Source organism: Microtus ochrogaster, unplaced genomic scaffold, assembly GCF_000317375.1.
Source record: "Microtus ochrogaster isolate Prairie Vole_2 unplaced genomic scaffold, MicOch1.0 UNK1, whole genome shotgun sequence".
Taxonomy (NCBI): Eukaryota; Metazoa; Chordata; class Mammalia; order Rodentia; family Cricetidae; genus Microtus; species Microtus ochrogaster.
Genome location: NW_004949099.1, coordinates 5,680,360 through 5,692,269, shown reverse-complemented (window position 1 = coordinate 5,692,269; position 11,910 = coordinate 5,680,360). Strand labels below are relative to the sequence as shown.

The 11,910-nt window shown below is 51.9% G+C and overlaps 1 protein-coding gene across 3 annotated transcripts in view; it reads right to left on the bottom strand.

Moving 5' to 3' along the window:
* The window catches only part of Slc6a6 (solute carrier family 6 member 6), an 80,623-nt gene extending 69,249 nt beyond the window's left edge, over positions 1 to 11,374 (bottom strand). For all 3 annotated transcript variants that reach the window (XM_026788021.1, XM_005364890.3, XM_026788022.1), the window contains exon 1: positions 11,157 to 11,374. The gene's annotated coding sequence lies outside the window, so the exon portion shown is untranslated. The remainder of the gene's footprint in view (positions 1 to 11,156) is intronic.
* Positions 11,375 to 11,910: the final 536 nt, after the last annotated feature.

The following is an 11,910-nucleotide window of genomic DNA, read 5'->3' as shown; positions in this document are numbered from 1 at the left end:
GATAGAACCTGTGGTCAATAATACCAAATCTCAAGGAAGTAAATGACACCTCAAAATTACTACAACTTAGTCCTTCTTGAACACTGCAAAGGGCTGTGTGTGTGTGTGTGTGTGTGTGTGGGAGAGAGAGAGAGAGAGAGAGAGAGAGAGAGAGAGAGAGAGAGAGAGAGACCTATGCCCTGGCTTGAACTTTCAGTGTCATCTTATGCTCACTCCTTATCTCTCCCATCAGCCCATTAGTACCAAGGTGGAGGATGCAGGTGACAAACTTGACATCTGAGGTCCCCCACAGTCTGACATTCTACCCATCATGTGTCTGTTGCCAAGTTTAGGCCTGACCCTTCCCCCTTGTCCTCAGCCCTCACCTCAGGGCACACAGGAAGACTGTTTAAATCATTCCTCACAGGTAGGCCTGTGAAACATCTGGAGGACTCTTCACAACAGACCGTGAGCCCCACCCCCAGCTCTAAATGCCAGATGAGGGTGGAGCCACCTAGTCTCTCTCCTATCCGGTGATAAGTGGCAGTTCTGGTGGAGGGACCACCATGCTCTACGAACTCAAACTCAATCTGTCCTTTCCTTCAGGTGCTGGTGCCAGGTGGCCCATGTAAACACACACCTCAGGCAGGTAGGAGACCAGACCACAGGGCCCTCCATCCTCAAAGCAGAGCCCAATTTGAGACAATTCCAGATGGCTGCAACTTTCCACAAGGGTAGCACCAGTCCTGGTCAAGGGGGCAGCTCTGGCACAGCTCCTGCTTCCTCTGGCCCCATGCTGAAACATATCTAGATAACAGGAGGCCATTTGAGGGGTATTCCAGCAGGCCCTGTGCTGTCTTCCAGAAGCCAGGAGTCTCTCTCAAAGAGTCCCCTAACACCACCACCACCCCAGCAGGCAAAATGCCAGATCCCACACTGTGGGCCTTGTCCTGACACACTGCCTGGAGCAACCAGGCCTGTCTGCAGGGCCTGGCTGGCCCTGGGTTCTCCCCTGACTTAACATCCGACTTGGCTGCCTGCAAAAGACTCCTGTGGCTTTTTGGACTGCTAACACTGCAGAGTAAGTAGCAAGCGGCTTCCCCATAGCATCCTTTCCAAGGTGGCACTGGCCCAAGGTCGGCTCAGCCAGCTCCCAGCCCTATGACCTTGAGTCAGTCACCTGCCTTCAGGGAGGCCTTGGGGTTTTCCTATGCGAAATGTGAAGACTAAGGAAACAGAATTTATCAACTAATTCCTTTTCAGCTTTTGGGTAAGAAAAGCTTTTGTAGCCTGGGTCTCCCTATGTGGCTCTAGGGGCCATGTTGCCCCAACTCCTGAGCTCTGGCAACACTCTCTCCTTGTCCTCTCAAGGAACTGGAATGCCCACTATTAGGGTATTATGTTGGTTAGGCTTTTAAAGTCTACTGGATGCTAAGTCCCAATGTGGAGGCTGAGAGCCCAGTGTGGTGGTGTAATCCCAGCATTCAGGAGCCTGAAGCCAGGGGGTCATGAGTTTGTGGCCAGCCTGGGCTGTAAAAAAATAAAATAAAATAAGAAATCACATCTAAAAACAAAATCTGAACAGAACCGCAATGAACCACGCCCAGGCCTCTGGTAACAAGAAAGAGAGGGGCTCCAGGCTGGATCATCAAGGAGGTGAGAATTGGTGGTAGTTACCCTGACTGCCTGGGACTCTAAACAAGGAGAGTGGTTTTCCTGGAGGCAGGATGGGGCTTTCTGAGGATGCTGGCAGAAGGCAACACTCTTTATTATCCTTTGGCTGGAGCCCATGGCCGGAACTTAAAGTAGGAGTTAGCACTAAGAAGGTGTGGCCCTCACCTAGTGAGGAGACCAGGGTCAGTTCCCTTGTTCTGTCTGTTAACTGCCCTCAGCCCCATACAAAAACAGACCCCCACACATGTCCCCTGGGCCCTGCCCTGGCTGGAGGACGGGGTGTACTCTCAAAGAAGGCCCAGCTCACGGCAATCCCTCATCCAGGCCATACTGACTCAGTGCCCTTGAGTTAGAGGAGCAGCCTGGCTTCCCCCACTTTCAGCCAACAAAACACCGTCACGAGGGGTAAGCAGGTTCCCAGCGAGTGGGGCTTGGGGACGAGAAGAACCATAAAGGAACATCACAGCTGTAGCTTAGCACACAATCCCCACTTCCTGGAACAGTCCACCGTGCCATGCCTTCCCTACTGTGCCCTGATGGGTTACAAGAAAAGAAACAGTACTAGTGTTTTATAAGGCTTCCCAGGGCTAGAGTAAGAGCCCTTACCTACAATCCTGGGTTCCATCCTCAAAATCACCTCCCTCCAAAAGAAATACACAAAACACCTGGTGTGGCTGAAAACTGGCCCCGGGGGATATTCGGCAAGAGCTGATGCATTTTTCAGGCTCACAACATTGGCACCTTTAAGAGAAGCCCACCTTCTCCCCATGGAAAATTAAAGACAGAAATAGAGGCAACTGCACCTAGAAGGGGCTGGCAGGCGTGGGATCTTTTTTTTTTCTCTCTCTCCTTTTAAAGGTTTGTTCTGATCTATATTCTCCCACTAATAGCTTAAGAAAACCCACATTGTTCCTTAGGAGAGCTTCCCTACCAAAAGTCAGTTGCCATAGGTCTACTTGGCACCACCTGAAACTCTGATCTCCAAATTGGGGCGCATCCTTTCGGAGCAAGGCTCAGGCCACCATCTGGAAAATCATCAAGAGGATAAGTGTGTGGTACCTCACGCCGTGACAACACAGACATTAGATTCTTCCTCATTATCCACCAAGTGGTCTCCTCAAACCCAAGGATGAGAGAGGGATAAGGATCCACCCAGATCACACCGTAAGCCAGAGGCCAAGGACACCAGCCCTGACTCTCAGTGCCTGACTTTGATTTTAGATGTTTACCTGAGTAACTTTTTTGTTGGGACATCTCTCACTCTCTCCAGACAGAGAGCCCCAGCAGGGCGTATTTCAAACTGTCCTATTCACAGGCCATATCTATACAGCCTGGGATGAATAAGTACCTGCTAGGCGGGTGGATGGGTGGATCCAAGCCTGGACCAATAGACGTTCAAATTATAGGCTCTCATTTCAGGATTGGGGTGCACTTCTGTGAGCCAGGCCCCTCTGCTAGATGCTGGAGTGTCTCCCCCTCCTTTCAGTGTGTCCCCGGTTGGTGAGCAGGCAGATATAAGGCAAGATTACAGAGGTCCAAGCTCAGGACTCAGACCTAGAGTCCAACAGAACTGAGGCGGGGAAGTTCAAATCCACTTTGACTCTCTTGATCTTTGGCTTCCTTTATGTTAAGCACCACCCGGGGTCAAGGAACAGAACACTTCAAGGACCAGGAAGCTTCAAGATGTACCTTGCTGGAAGAAAACTGTGGGGAACAAAGGACCAGGCTCAGCTGAGAACCCCAGACTACAAGGACAGGTGAGGCAGATCTGGGAAAGAGTCTAACATCAAATTCTTCTTTAGAGTTAATTTGATTTTACAGAGCACGGTGGAGCCACAGGAAGACCCCTGGGCAGGAGACTGGCTCAGCATCACCACTTAGATGGTACAGAGAGGCACCCAGAAGGCATTGTGGCTGATCAGGAGGCTGTGGATAGCAGGTGCCATCTGGTGATGGAATGAAGGTCCTTGAAATCATGACCAGCCTTCCATTGAGGCTGACTGGTCCTGGATCAGGGGCAGAATCCTCAGAACAGCCCTGTTCCAGTTGCCCTTCACCCAGTAGGCATGACTGCCCAGACCCACAGGCCAGCCACACTTCTCCACCCACTGCCAAGCATCTAGCAACCTTAGCTAATGGGCTTTCCTCAGGAAGGGGGTTGATGGAACATGGCAACCAGTCAGATTCCACATCTACCCTGTTACAAACGCCATGGAAACGGGACACTCAGAATGTCCCACCTGAGAGACCTAGCCTAAAACTCCACTTAATGGCAATACGGAGGCTCAGGGGGAATGGGGAGGGGGCAAGGTGACTAGACTGACCAGCCTGGAACATGGGTAGGCTCGGCTAACAGAAGTCAGTTGTCCACTGGATGCCCAACAAGTGTGGGCAAGACGTCCTTCTCACCCTTCTCTCCCCCCCCACCCCCCGTGCATCTCAGTCCTGGGCTGACCAGAGCCCAGAGCCGTTCAGCAGTGCCAGGCTCCAGGCTCTTCTCCAAGCTTTCCGAGAGTTGGGTCCTGGATTACCGGTATCTCTTAAGCAGCTTGCCCTTGGGATTCTTCCTTCACACTCTGTTCTCATTAACTAAGACTATGAACACCACCATGGAAATACCGAGGTGAGGGGCTGGAGTTGTGGCTTAGTGGTACAGCACCTGTCTATCTGTGGAAACCCTCCCTGGGTTCCATCCCCAGAAAAGTCAGTTGCACAAGATCTTGCCAGTGTCCTCAATCTACCTCCCAGAAGGGGAGTTTTATATAATCAGAATGGTGGGCGCAGCAGGGGCAAGGGAAACTGAACAATAGGTGTTTTGAAGGTTGGATCTCTCCCACTTCACTTCACCCAGACCTCACCAGAGCTCCTAGTCCCTGAGGTGAGTGGGTGGGGCAGGTTAGCTGGATGAGCCCAAACAAAGTCCACAGTACCTCAGCTCCACAGTCAATGGACCACTCTTCCGCACACCTGCAACCTGTTCAGAAGCACCTGCCCCCAGCATAAAAGGCCCGGGATTGTACATTAACCTCCAGATACTCATCTTCTCCCCCTCCCTGTGCTCCTCTCACTTGCAGCAGAGACTGAGAGCCGCCCAGCACCAGAGACTGGTTTATTCATTGCTGCCCTTCCTACCCCTGGGATAGTGCCTGACACACAGTAGGTGTTCAATAAGCATCTGCAGTGCAACCAGTGATACACACACCTGCAGTTTCAGCCACCTGCGAAGCTGAGGCAGGAGGATTGAATGGGTGAGCTCCTGTATCAGTGGAGAGGCCTCGGGCTGCTGTTCACCTTTAGGGTAAGTTGGAAGCCACTGGGTGGGGCGACTCCCTCACTGAGCTGTAGTCTGGGTGATCAGCTAGGACAGAAGAGGTCAGTGGGTCACAAGCCAAGGATGTTCACAGTGGGCTGGTGGGCTTGTATGTTCTGTGAGGTGTTCTGCAAGGTGTTCGGCAATGTGTTCTGCAGGGCATTCTGCTGAGTGGCAGGTCATAATGGGCCATTGTTTTGTACAGACCGAGTGGCAGAACCTGGAACAGTATGATGCTGTTTTTGCTAAAAACAAAACCAAACCACAGCTGGCTAGCTGACTGGCTGGCTGGCCCCCTGAGCAAATCCTTACACCAACAAGGAAATGAAAACGGACCCAGAAAGTGATAAAAAAGCAGACTGCGTTCCTACAGACTTTCAGGTACCACGCAGCTAAAGCTGCACATAAGGGCAATAGATAACCTTGAGGTCCTTACTGACTCATTCTGTAGTGTCGGGGGTGGAACCCAGGCCTGCACATACTTCACAGCTTGTACCCTCAATCCAACCTTATATATGGATCTTTTGTAAAATGATCTGAAGGGAATCTATCTTAGCTTATAATGGTTCTGGATTGTATTGCTTGAGGTATATGATTTCTAACTTAAAAGTGAATCATTTGGCAGTTCCTCATTTCTATGTATATAAAATGGCATGTCCATAAAAAAGTTTGCACACAAGGCCCACAGGAAGTCTCTCCCAATCCCACACCTACAAACAAAGCAGCTGTAGGGCAGACGGACAGGCTGTCATATGGTTATCAAGCCTCTTGCCACAGGGCACATGACCTCCAGTTTATACAGCATCCGCTCTTACACATAACTAAGATACAATTTAATTTATAAATTAGTCACTCAGAGCAATAACTCAAAATAGAATAATAACCTTTTACTGTCATAAAATGTATTCAACAACTCATGAACTGCTCATTTCTAAACTCTTTCATTTAATATGTCTAGGCTACAGTTAGCCATACATCCATACATACGGTGCTGGGATTACAAGGGTGATTCATCACGCCTGGCACAAATCCACTGATACGAGGCGGTGAGAGACATCTCAAAGTGCTATGTAGAGGGGCGGAGAGCGCTGGAGATGTGGCTCAGTGCTACAGTGTCTGCCTCTCAAGTGTGAGGTCCTGGTTCCAACCTCAGGCAAACAAAAAAGCAAGAAGAGAGATGCAGGGAAGACCGCTGGCTGTGCGACAAGACAGCCTCCTGAGCTCAGGTCCCCAGCACCCACATAAAAAGGCAGGCATAGCCATGCACTCATGCAAAGCCAGCACTGGAGGGGGGACAAAGAAGGCAAGGTGGAGTTTGTTGGTCACTATCCTAGCTCCAGGTTTGGTCTCAGAACATGGAGAGCAATGGGGGAAGAGACCTGATGCTGAACTCTGGTCTCCACACACAAGTGCACACACACGCAAGGTAGAGAGGGACTGAGAAGGCATGTAATGTTGACCTCTAGCCTCCACCAGCACACGCACACGTTTGCACTCACGCCCTACATGCACCAACACACAAACATGTATGTAAGCATAAGGAATATTTATCTTGATCTGGACGATACTGTTACACTGATATCTAAATCCACTGAACTTCAAAGCATCTCTGCATTTTCAGTACATTATACTGATTAAATTTTAATTTAATTTAATCGGGGGAGGGGGTGCCAGAGTCCAAACTTGGACCTTCAGGTTAAGCACACACTGTATTACTAACCTATAGTTCTGGATCCTTAAACCATCTTTTTACTTAAAAAAAAAAAAAGCTATTATTATTATTGTGTGTACCTTATGTGGCATGCCAGGGTCTCATGTGGAGCTTAAAGGACATCTTTGCGGCATTCTCTCCTTCCACCACAGAACCTGGTGGTTTAACTCATTTTCAGGTTTGCGTGGAAAATGATTTTACCTGCTGAGCCATATCTCAGGCCCTGGCTGCTGCAGAGCTGGGGTGGGGGTGGGGGTTTCTTTGAATAGTCTTGGCTGTCCTTCACTCTGTAGATCAGGCTAGCCTCGAACTCAACGATTCTCCTACCTCTGCCTCTGAGTGCTGGGATGAAAGGCATGTATCACCACTTCCCGGTCCAAATGCTTTTTAAAAATCACAGGGCGGGGAGTAGCAAAAGACAAGATCTCCTGAGTAAATTGGGAGCATGGGGACCTTGGGAGAGGGTTGAAGGGGAGGGGAGAAGCAAGGAGGAGAGCAGAGAAAAATGTGGAGCTCAATAAAAATCAATAAAAAAATATTTTTTAAAAAAATCACAGGGAAAAGTTAGGCACAGCAGCTCACACCTGTAATCCCAGTACTCGGAAGTCTGAGGACGGAGGATGGTGGCAAATTCCAGGCCAGACTGGGCTACATAGTAAGTTCCAGATTAACCGCCTCTCAAAAACAAAAACAATCTTCTTCCTGCCTCCCTGACCCCATCCCCCTAAGCCCAGCCTCAGCTCAGGTTTCCAAAAGAAACCACTAACCCAAAGCAGTGGGCAGAGAACAGCTCCCCCCACCCCACCCCCACCCCCAGCCCTGCCCATAACTTTCCCTAAGGATGCCAGATCTGCATGCTCCAGGGAAGTGGGAACCAGTAAGTTAATGGCCTGGTACCTGTTAAACAGGGCATCGGACCTCACCTGGTGTTTACAGAAAGAGCTTGAGGTTGGTACAGATTCATTGGTACAGAAAATGCCTTGTACCCTGAGTGAGGGAAGCCCAGCAGGCAGCCATCCTTGATCTCTGGAGCCCAGCCGAGCTTCTTGATTGCCATTAGGGGTCTCTCCCAGGCTCCAGGATTGACTGACTCCTGTTACTGTCCCCAGACTCTGTTCAAATCTATTTCTCTCCCATATCCCCATAGCTTTATGCCTGTAATGCATAGCCCAACACCAACCTGGCTCCGGCCAGATCTATTCATGTCCTCTGGTCCTCTCTCTAAATGGGACCCTGTGGACATATTCTACAAACATGCTTGGTTATTTAGCTTCTTGGTTTCTTTAAGCTCTCTACATCTCTGCCTACCAGACCAGCTTACCCTGCTTCTCTATCCATAGGAAGCATCGATCGACTCCAATATCACCTTCAACTCTACCTTACTAAACACACACTGGGTCACACACTCAAGTCTTCCTCGTGGCATCCTGTGGATGACAGTGGTCACTGCAGCAGCCACTCCCTCCAGGTTTCTAGCTCCTCATAGCCAACATTCTAACCTCTAAGTCAAAGTTTCTTAACCAACTAAAGGAGACACGTTAAGAATGAGCTCCCGGGGCTGGTGAGATGGCTCAGAGCACACTGGCTCCTCTTCCAGAGGACCGAGGGTTCAATTCCCAGCACCCAGATGGCACTTCACACCTGCCCGTAACTCTAATTAGTTCCAGGGGATCTGACACCCTCACACAGACACACACGCAGGCAAAACACCAATGCACATAAAATAAATTTAAAAGTATGAGCTCTAGTTCTCTTTCAGCATATGGAAGTTCCAGGACCGAAGCTGCTCCCCACAACAACGTACATTCAAACACCTTCTTTAGCTGGGGTAAGTTGACAAACACCAGGACGCAGACCACAGCCCCAAAGAGCCTGACTCTGGCCCATGACCACTGCTGAAGCGGAGATCAGTCAGTACGGACTGGGGTTCCAGGACAGCCCTCTATTCCCACCCAGATCCCCCAATGGCGGAGGCTGGGCAGCATTCCAGGGAGTTCTTGTGATTGACAGCTCTTTCCTGTGTCCAGGAATGCACTCAGTGACTCATGGCACCTTATCACTGAGACCTTTGGAAACTTTTAGAGAACTAAATCTTTGACAAGTCGAGGTAGAAACAGGGTCCCCGGAGCCCAGGCTGCCTGGGGGGGGCGGGGGGCGCAACACCTGCTGCAGAAATGGCAGCAGGGCCCCAAGCGAAGGTGCAGGGAAGCAAGACGGAATATGAGGCACTAAGGACTCCCCTCCTCAACACCCTCTAGCTCTAAGGATCAGAATACCTTCGTCTCCCATTTTCTCCAGACCCAACTTCACTTTCATGTCCCCAACAAACTGGTGGCCCAAGCTCTGTGAAGCCAAAATGCACAGCTGACCATGACGAGGCTTTTGGAAGCCCAATTCTGTACAGTTCAAGCAAGGCAGGCGCCTAGGCAGCTCTCAACTGGCCCATCTGTGGAATGGGCTCTTTCTCCACTGCCTGAGCCTCCAGATTCTTCCAAGCAGATGGGACCCACAGCAGGGTACAGAGGAGTTAGAAAGTTAGGGAGGCTGACCACAACAGAGCTACAGGCAGTAAGTGCTAGGGTATCTCCCAAGGGACAAAAGCTCTCGCTCTGGACTGCGCCACAGCCCTTGCCACACACCACAGTGACCCAAGACCTCGTGACACAGTCTAATCAGGAGCTCTAGAGCCGAGCCCGGCTTTACAGCTTACCGCAAGCTTATTCAGCCTCATCTCCCTCAATCCCCTCAAGGACAAGGCGAGGCTGGCCTTAGCGTCCTTGTAGCCTGGACAGCCGAGCCCAACCTAAGAGAACTACCTAAGGTCACCATTAAGAGGGACATACTCTGTCTGGTGACAAACATTGGCTCTTAGATAGGGACATATCCATTGGGTAGTATACCCCACCCATTTCACAGGTGAAGAAACTGAGTACAAAAAAAAAACATTGCCCAAGGTTAACTGGATGGCTGAGCCAAAGTCTAAGACAGCCTCTAACAATCTGCCATTGCCATCCTATTGTGGGATCTTGGCTGATGCCTAGGACCCCCTCCAGCCACCGACCATCATCTTGCTAAAACACTTCCCCTTCACCCCCCATTCCCTGATGACTCCCTGATAGAGAGGGAGGCAGGCAGGCGGTTGCTAAGCGCTCACCCGCTCTCTCATAAAAATAAACTCCTTCTGGCTTAGAGGCTCTGGGTGAGATCCCCTCCCTACCAGCCAAAAAAAAAAAATTATTTAAAAAAGATCTCCATGACATTTATTTAAAATCCAGCTGTGCCAAATCAGAGGCCAATTTACTGACATCCAAATGGAGCCACGTGCTACCAAACCGCAGTCCGAAGACCCTCTAGGTCAAGCGCCTGGCCAGTCTCTGAGATGATTTATTTACCCAGGCAGGAAACGGGGGCCCAGGCTGTCTCCCAAGCCTTTGGGGCTGGTCCTGGGGGAGGCAGGGATCTGGCAGAGGCCTGGCAGTGACCAAAATAGCCAGGTCCATGGCCCTGCCTAGCACACGCCTCCCTTGCGACCCGGCTAGTCTAGGCTGAGGCTTTGGGGCTGTAGGACCAGGGGACCTGTTTCTGAGACTGGCTCCTTGTGTGGCTTCCCCAGTGGAAGCGGACCAGAACCCTCCCACCCAAAAGAGGAACCTACAAAGGGAAGGGGTGAAATGTGGAGGAAGATCTGTCCAGCTGATCCACTGGCCATTGCCCCTGGCTATCCCTCCGGGCCTCAGTCCTGATACTCAAGCCTGGGGGCGGCTGTCACTGCTACCTGCATGCCACACCCAGGCAGCACCTGGAGCCTCTCACCTCTCCTAAAAGCCACGGAGATCTAAAGATGACCACTGGGCCCACTGGGCACAAGGGATGCCCTCTCAGGTACCGCTGAAAGACACCAGACTTGTCTACAATCAGGGACCCAGAGATACAATTACATTCAGGGACACACACGTGCCTACGACCAGGGTTCCCGAGACAGAAGACACAACCACACCTACAGGTTCACAGAGGCAAGACATATATAGCAACACACGAGAGCGCACATCAGAAGACAGAGACACACAGCCACACTACTCGCAGGTATAACAGCCCAGGACACAGCCCATCACACACCCTGGGGTGCACATGTGCACGGCTGCCTGGACTGCAGAAATAGCCACCCTCAGAAACAGAGACATTCAGGGACAAGGAGAAATACCGTGAAACACACACGCGCGCGCGCACACACAAACACACACACACACACACACACACACACACACATACACACACCTGCCGCCGCACCAACAGCCCCAGCCCCTTCGCCAGGGAAACAATAACTCCCTCGGCTGCGGGGCTAAGCAGGAGACCCTCGGTCACTCCCTCTGTAGAAAAGGGGGTGGCGGAGCTCGGGGAGGCCAGACCTGCAAGGGACGTGGGGAGGTGGTGGAACGCAGCCCGAGGAGGGGGCTGCAGTCGCGGCCCGCACGCCCTGGGTACCTGGGTTGCTAAGCCCGCGGCCGCGGCGGATGGCCCGGGACTGGCGGGACTGGCGGGACAGGCGGCGATCGCGGCGTTGGCGGCTGGGCACGGGAGCTCGACTGCAGCCAGGTCCCGAAGCACGACGCTGGCAGCGGCGCGGAGGAAGCAGTAATTTATAAGCGGCTTCTCCCTGACCTCGCGTGTCTGTTGTCTGAACAGGCAGCTCTCCGCATCACCCATCCTGCTGGGTGGAAAAATACCAGCTTGGCCGGGCCTGGGGCGGGGCCTGGGGCGGGGCCTGGACTCTCGGTCACGCCCACATGCGGGACTCTCACACACACACACACACACACACACACACACACACACACACACACACACGCATGCACGCACGCGCGCACGAGCTCGGACACACAAAGAGCCCGGGCTCGCTTCGTCGAGCGCGCGCACCCATCCTCATGCTCTATCGAAACGCTGGTGGCAAATGGCACTGTTCAGACCTCTCTTTCAGGCGATGAGGAACTAGAGACCTAGACCCCTGGCCCATCTCCTGTCGTGATAGCCACTGCCACATCACAACGCTCTCTCACACATCTAAACACCTAGCTCTGGGGATGAGGCCTGGGGGTGCTGCAGCTGCTAGGTCTGTGCCAGAATCTCTTCCTCCTCCGCTATGACCTCCTGGCCAGTGCGCAGCTCTGCGAGCCTGGCTGAGCTGCTGTGGAAATGATCGCTGGAGCCAAATCCCCCGGCCCACATGAGGCTGTCCTGG